Genomic DNA, 8,501 nt, shown 5'->3' with positions numbered 1-8,501 from the left:
AGCGCAAGTCTACCTAGCCAGGAGTTATTCTTTCCCAGGGTCAAGCACACACTACGGTAAATGGAAATTGTGAGTGCTGTGGCCCAGGGATCAGCAGCAGTCCTGGCTGTTTTAGTGCAACTTTATCTAGAAACAAACAAACCCCACTCCTTTAAGCTCAGTCTGACAAACCCCACAGCTCAGCAAAATTTTCTTCATTGAGCAGCTGACCTCCTGGGGCGTTTTTGTTTGTTTCTGTTTTTTCCTCTCTTACTTATTTACAGCTTCTGTGCTGCAATGTAACAGAAGGGGTCACATCAGTGTAAAATCCTTTTTGGTAAGGGCAATAAGCAGATTTTTAGTCCAAACAACGAACGTTACTAATATCATCTACCATGAAGCACCCAGGCAGAGATAGAGGCCAACACCAGCTGCTCTAGATATTTTTTGCCTTCTGTTCTAGTAGTATAAAGGTTTGTCTCTAGGCTTTGAATCCAGATTCAAGGAGAGGTATCTTTCTTCAGAGATTCAAATGCTTGTGTTTTTCTTATCTCCAGGCTTTTTTTAAGCCCTGATTCCAACATGTTATAGACTTCTGATGAAGTCCAGCAACCTGAAGTTAATACATAAGATTATGGCTACGCTTCAGTCCAGAAATGCAATTCTCACACCTGCTGACAATATACTTACAGGTGGACATAAGCTAGAGGTAACAGTAACCCTGCAGCACAAACCTTAAGTAAAAGTGTGTAATTTACAGCTGGAGCTTTATCTAGCACACTTAGACACAGGTACTTGTTTATGCTCAGCTGGTGTGTAAAGGTGCTGTCTGGGATGTCCCTCACTCCTTGAGCAAAGAGACTGATCACCCTAAGCTTGGGTAATGAGCACACAAACTTGAACTGTGAGTAAACCTCTTGGTCTTGTCCTCTCGGTTTCAACAATATGCAATTGCCTTTCAGTTGCAACTGTACTTTTATAAAGAGGAACTGACTTTTTTAAAGCACTGTGCTCATCCAGCATAGTCAGGGATATGGGTTTTGTGCACTGATGACAGCCCTGAGTGGGGGTCCTGGAAACGGTGTACATACCAGCCATCCCTGCTGCTGCAGAATGGTTAATTACCTTATGTTACCTTCTAGTTCTCTCTCCCCTTCAACAATCAATTTCTTCTAGAACCAAAACTCCACAGGAGAAACTTTACAAATGACTGATTTTGACCTAGATTTAGAAAGCAGCACGTTCTTTTCCAGCTAGACGTATCTCTGCTTTTATTGCCAACTTAAAGATGAGTTCTAATGTTTGTGGTAGTATACGTTGACATTTTTTCAATACATTGGGAATAAATAGTTGAATATAGGGAAGTTACACAAAGCAAATCAAGTCTGTCACACGCTCAGAAAACCTCCACTAGTTCTTGTCTTCTGAAGCTGTTTGTTAGGCTTATATGGGAGGAAGAGTGCAAGACAAATAAATAACGCATAGCAGAGTGAATACGCTGCAAACTGGTTCTCTGCTACCTTAATAAAGTAGATGATTAGACCCTAAAGACCTGGACATTTTTGCTTTCAATACCCATCTGTTGTTTAAATGTTTTAGATGGCAAAAGCTGACTTGGTGACTATGGCAGAGGTCGTTGACATTCACAATTTCTCTTTTGGGGCAAGAATACAAGTAACATTTTATCTCTCTCCGTTAATGTCCAAAAAAATTCCTCTTACAGGCATTAAAAGCTTCTCACAGTGTCTACTTGTAACATAGCCTAAGCAATGAGGACTTGTATGTCATTTACAGCTTGAACACTATAATTACTTAGTCTTGCTAATAATTGTTATTTTGGCAGCTGGATGTTATGGTAAGAGTAACACATGGTTAAATTTAACAATTACAACTTTCACAGCTCCTGAAAGGCAATCATCAGAAATCAGGAGCAGAAATATTCCTGATACAAGATAACTAATCAGCTAAAAACAGTTATGCTTTTTTATCTAGTGATGTTGTGTACATCTGACTTGCCAGCTTGATGGCCAAGAGGGTTGATAGCACATTACATTCATCTCCTGTCATGTATTTTTCTCCCTCAGCAGGTATGTCCTGCTCTCACTGCTGAGTTGAGGCAAAGCTAGAGCTGTCAGTCAGTGGTAGCTCATTCTGCAGGGTTGACCTTAGCTAAGCAGCAGCAGCTAAAGAAGAGTTTAGCACCAAATTCCTCTCAGTTAAATATTTTTGGCAAGTTCTCTGTTATATTTGCTTTTGCTAATGGTTCCATGCATCCGAGACTGGCCAGAACGGTAGCCATCTGTTAATGCAAAAGGGACCGGACACATGGCAAGGAACAACAAGCACAGTGGTGTGGGGCATTCAAGCAAAGCTTGACCTATATGAAGCTTGCAAAGCTTTACAAGTAGCCCCTAATCCCACACAGTAGTTAGCACCTTTCCAAAAGCACCCACACCTCAAAATGTTGGCATAAACAAGCAGCATTTAAAGCAGAGGTAAGACTTCACTGGTTGACATCCGTGTCTCTGAGCCATAAACTCAGAGGTCACAGTAACTTTCTATTATTCTGTGTTAGGGCCTCCAATCTGGCCCCATAAAGCTGCAGTAACATTGGGCATTGACTGCCACTTCATTTGAAATCTTCAAAACTGCATTTTAAATGCTGGGAGTGTGGAGATAGCTCAAATACGAGAATGTGAGAACATCAGGTATAATATTAACTTGGAGACATTTCATTTTAGAAAAGGTTTTCAAACACACTTCAGAGATTTTGCAGTTTCCTAAAATTCCAAAATCATCCAAGTTTACTGAAGGCCACCATTAACAACCCTCTCCAAACCCACTCAGTGAGTACGTGCCTCTCTGAGACCGGTTCCTTCAGATTAGGGTTGTTTTGTCTGCTTGCTCTTTACTAGAAGATCTCCTGGGTAGACTGTCCTGCCAATAAGCCCAGGTGGAGTCAGGTCAGCATTTAGACAACTTTACTAGCGCAGATGTCCGTAGCACCCCTCTGCACTGTCAGGAGCTGCTGTACTTGCTACTGTCTGGTCCTCCTCGCTCTACACTAATTCCCCCATAGCATTTCAGACTGAGCCCAAGATTGCCCTGTATGGTACCTGCCTTTTGGGAGAACTCAGAAAGCTCACGAAAATCCCTGGTCCTCTAACACAGTGAAAGACTTCAACGCCTGCAAATTCAGGAAGCAGCCTTTTCTACAAGCGAAAGAAAAAGATCTCCTTTTACACACTGTGGGGATATATAACAGTTATAATTATATTGGGCAGTTCTTATGGATCTGACATGAAATCCCCCTCCTTACCTCACTCCCTTCACAGTAAACAGATACATGATGGAGGAAGGTATCCTGTTCTAGCAGGGCCTTCGTTCCAACGTGTGGCTAATACCAAAAATTTGCAGACCTCAGAATAATTGTTTATTCCACACAGGAAAGACTGTTTCCCAACTGAGCACAATGTTGTTTTGTTACTATGCAAATCAGGGTGATGTTTGTGTTGATACAAATAAGCACTTTTCAAGTGTTAAGTCATCCAGAGAGGCAGGCAGGAAGGTAAAGAGAGGAGAAAAATTTGCCACTACTAATATATCTAATGACTTTTTACCACTCATGGAATATCCACAAGCAAGGGCAGAATCTCCTTTATTTTAAGTAGGCAGAAATGTTAGTGCTATAAAAATGCAGGAGCAATCTCAGAGGGTATCATGACCTACAGGCCTGCTAACATTAAGCTGGTCAGGTACCACCAGCAGTAATGCTGGGAGCACTGGCCTCAGAATGGGATAACCACTTGGGAAGTGCTCATTTCCTGAGCAAGTTTTGTCCTCTCTACTAAACTGTGTTGTGCTTCCTCGCTTGCAGGTATAAAAGCTAACTCAGGTCTGTTCCCATGTGTCACTGGCAGAGCAGCAGACGCATGCTTTATATCTGGATTGTATACATTTGGAAAGACGGTTTCTCAAATTTGTAGCTGAACCACAGTTAGCAAGAACCTGGGTATTAGTTCAGTGGCTCCAACCAAGCATTAAGCCGTTGTACTTTTTCCAAGTAGAATTGCAGGCAGTCCTACTTTTTTCTAAAATGATGAATTCATTACAGCAATATAAACCAGGTTATAACCAGTTTCCTACGTAGTCAGTGTGTATGGGTATATGTGTGAGAGGGGGAGGGTCTATGTATTCATCTTCTGCCAAATAACTTTTGAATCTGTAAAACAATTTAACCAAGTTTGACAGATCCGTAGAGACCTCAGAAACACTCAGCTCCTATTAATTTTAGGTAAGTGGGCAGATAGATGGAAGAGACTCTCATAATGCAGAGAAAGCACCTAAGAGAGAGCTTATGAATGTCCCAGGTACAATAAAAAGCAGTTGGTACTTATGTTTTCCTAAACAGTGAATAAATCAGCTGTGAGGAAATCGGGCTGTGTTACTTCCGCTGCTCTCAGAATGATCTGCATAACCGACATGTTGCAGCAGAGCCTTAACAGAAGAGGAAGGAGGGAAACAGAGATATCCATATCACATCTATCAGACAAATTTGGTCCTGAAGCAGGAATCTGAATGAGCCCATTCTGTGGATCAATTAGAGACTGTTGCCCTTCAATAGGAACTTCACTTTCTAGTCACGTTACAATCAGGATTGCCATCCTGGCCTCCCACTCAGCTGCTGGAAGCAAAATCTGAAGATCTGCAGAGGTTTGAGGGAATCTGGCAAGGCTTTCCAGTCAGCATTTGCGGAGATACTGCCTTTGAATGAAGGCACTGAGTTTTCAAATACCTATTAATCTAACTAGTTTAAAACCAGAGCTTATCCAAAGTGTTAGAGAAAAGATTATTGGCAATTTCTGTCTTGAAGGTGGATAGTTTTACTGACCTGCCCTGAGGTGGAAGGGTAGGAAGTACAGAAGGGAAATGTTTAAATGCAGCCCTCGTTTAGGCATTTGAGTGCTTGCAAAATGTCTGACTGTGTCATTAAAAATTGCGTGCAAGAATGAAGATTAAAAACCTAATAAAGATTTTTAAAGCATCTTAGGAAGTCTAGGGGAAAAGGAGTCAATGCTAGATGTGAAACAATCTTTAAATCCACAGACAGGCCTGTAGCCATAACAGTCTCAATCCAGGAAAGATTTAGGCATGTGCAAGAGGCTAGGATTAGATTTCTGCCAGTATCTTGCCGCTTTCCAGAAACGCCACAACATTTAAATGTCATTGGAAATCCAATTAGGCACCTTTATGCAGACAAGCTAGCATTCAGGATCCAACACAGTGTGGTACAGATCCAGCAGGCAGGGCTGGGCTGAACTGGGATCAGTAAACCACATTGTTCACAGCCTGACTCATCTGTCAGTTCACTTCTGTGGGTGCATCAAAAGGGAGAAATTCATTATATTGCTCCTACACTTTAGCTGTGCTCTATAGCCCTCTGCTAGAAACCAAAGAGCACTGAGGGATTTCCCAAAGCCACGGGGAGATAGTACTTAGCTTGCTAAAATGTTGCAGGTCTCTTCCTGACCAGCTTGCACCAGGCAGCACAGGGCAGCCTTGGGATGGTTCTTGTGCCCGTAAGTGCGAGTGATGCATAGCAGCCCTGCCTGGCCTACATCGTGCAGGCGTTCCCATGGGACAGAGGTATTCTGCGCTGTCAGCACGATATTCCTGCTGGTTAAGCTCACCTCAGGGCTGCAGGCAGATTATCACATCATATCACTGTTACGAAGCTCATGAATATAAAGCTAGAGGAAAGCAAGTGCAGATCCACATGCAGGTTTCTACCAACAGTTCCAGCTTCTGCAATTCAACACACTGACTCTCTCCTTCTGCCAGAACTTCGGAGGTTAAAAGCTTGACCCAGAGCACAAATACACCAACCCAACAGAGCCAAGCTATGCAAGGCATATGAAGAGGAATTGAGAGGCTATGGTTTTGAAGGCATGGGTTATATAATCAGATCTGTTTTCTCACAAGGAGAAGCAGCTGATTAATTTCCCTGCATTAGCTATTACAAGTAAGATGAGACAGCCTCTGCCTCCAAGCTTAAACAGGCATGGAAAAGGGCTGCTACAACAGCAGTGAGTGATGAATGCAGAGGAAAAAACAGCCACGCTCCTACTTGTGGATTGGCCCAGAGTGCATTTTTATTGAGAACTACCTTCTGATGATGGTTGGAGTGGCAGGAGCAGGAAGGAGCAAAAGCACCACTTTGGGGAAGGGGAACATATGCAGAGAGCTGCAGGAAGGACAGTATTAAGTAGTGATGTCTCACTGTTGGTCCTCTCATTGATTCTTCAGGTGTTCTGAAGTAGACAGCTTTTTTTCCTCCTTTTTCCTCAGCCTTCCTATGCCTTTGCTGTGCAGCCACAGAAGTGACTAATGCAAATGGTTTGCAGTTTACAGGAAACTACCTCCTCCCTACTCCACTTGTGGCTGTTCAGTGCTCTCTTCCCTGGCTCTGTTTCCCACACAGAGGTGGCTTTTTCCATCAGCTTTGCCAAGACAGAGTGGTAGCTCTGAGATGCAAACCTGCAGCACATGCTGTGAGGTCTCACAGACTGCAGCAAGACAACTGTGAATGACACAGGAAAGGCTCAATACCTCAGTTCTTTAATACAAGATGCATTTTTCCCTTCCTCCTGGACTCAGATACAGTGTTACTGCACACCGTTAAACACCTGTCACATTCCACCCCAGACACAGCTGCACCTTACTGACAAATTCTATAATTCCTGTTTCAGCAAGTCAGCAAAATGCTTTAGGAGGGAAAAGTAGCAACAACACCATATGGCATTGCTAATCTACTCAGCTAAAGCAGCAACTGGCAGTCCTGCTGGTTTTGGACTAGCAGTGGAAAAGAGCGCTTCCATCTTATTATAGAAATCAGGGACAGTTTAGTAAAATGGCATCTGATTTCATGACTGTAAAGAGGCTGTGTTTTCATCGGCCTTTTCCAAGTGAAGCCAATGTCCAAGGAACAGCGTGATGAAATCATCAGGCTACTAACAAAGAAAGAGAAGATGAAAAACAGCCAGCTCTCAAACCTTGACAATGCAGGGGGGACATTATAGATGCCATGACAGCAAAAAAATGGGGAGAGCAGGCCCAGGAGATGTATGCACACACTACGCCTAGCACATGCCGTCATACACAGCCAGGCATGTCTGATGAGCAGGACAGAGCTCAGCTTCCTTCTGCAAACATCTATGACAGGTGTTAAATGGAACAGGATAGGAAGTTGACTTTTCCTTTTCTCTTCCTTTTTAATTGACTAGAAGGGGCAACAAAACCACGGGTATTTGTCTGGAGTTCACCTAAGTGTTTCAGGGGTCCCTGGTCTGCAACATTTGAGACTTTTCATACCAGTACCTCCAGTAACCACTTCCAGCACAAGGACCACAGGCCCTTCTAACCTCCTCGGACAGGCTCTTCTCAACAGTTTCCCCAAGCAAGGGCTTTCTGCCATAGTCACAGGAAGGCATTCCCAAGATCCCACCTAACTTACCCAAAATTCAGCAAACTTTTCCAGGTCTGATAGCCTGGCATCACTATGCCTCCATTCACGTTGGCCTTCTACCTTGCTCTTAGCCTCAGTATAAGGGATCCCTAAAATAATAATTGAGACAAGAGGCTGGACCATGCCTTGCACTGTGGTACCAGCACCATTGCAAGGACATCAGTACAGCTGTGGGGATGTGCTAGGAATGCAGGACAGAACTGGGCCCTTGGCCTTGCTCATTTTAAGCATCCATCCTGCCCCTAAATTCATGGTGATTCCAAAACAGCCTTGTCCATAATGAACCCTGACCTTTAACTTCTTTGCCTGTGCCAAGAGCAGTTTTCATACTCGGTGGCACAACAAATGGAAACAACAAGAAGTCACTACCGTTCTAGAAACGTGTACATAATAGCACCAACAATTAAATTTCAAGGGCAAAATATAGAGTAGAGAAGGTGAGTAAATATGATATTTGCTACGCAATCTGATCCTTGGAAGATTTTAATGGGAGCTCAGACCAAATGGCACAGTTGTTCATCTGCTTGATCTTTTTTATTATCATGGACTTCATCTTTTTCCACTCTACTGACCAAAACTTAGTATGTGTGCTTTATACTTGGCCTCTTTAGACTAGTATCACGTATCATTTACACTCATCCACCATGGAAGGAAAGACTCAGTCCATTCCACATAACTTTTCCTTTCCTTTGAAGGCCGGGCCAAAGTGTTGCGTATTCATTACCACGTCAAAAACTCTGCCTAAGGCCTGCATTTCCTGGTGTGCTGTAATGGGTTCAGGACCCCAGCTGTCTGCCTCAGGATTTACAGCACTGATATTTAATAGTAAATTATAAAGCAGGATATTTCATTTGCCTTTTTTTGCTGAAGTAGCATATTTATAATGGTACACTCCAGAGCCAGGAAACTAAGATGGGGAGAGCACATCTTTCTGTTCAAACAACACAACAAAGTCTCCTGGTTACTGTGGTCTGGCCTCAGCCACTTACATTTTAGA

The sequence above is a fragment of the Apteryx mantelli genome, chromosome 7, assembly GCF_036417845.1.
Source record: "Apteryx mantelli isolate bAptMan1 chromosome 7, bAptMan1.hap1, whole genome shotgun sequence".
In the NCBI taxonomy this organism is placed as follows: Eukaryota; Metazoa; Chordata; class Aves; order Apterygiformes; family Apterygidae; genus Apteryx; species Apteryx mantelli.
This window is presented reverse-complemented; position numbering follows the sequence as displayed.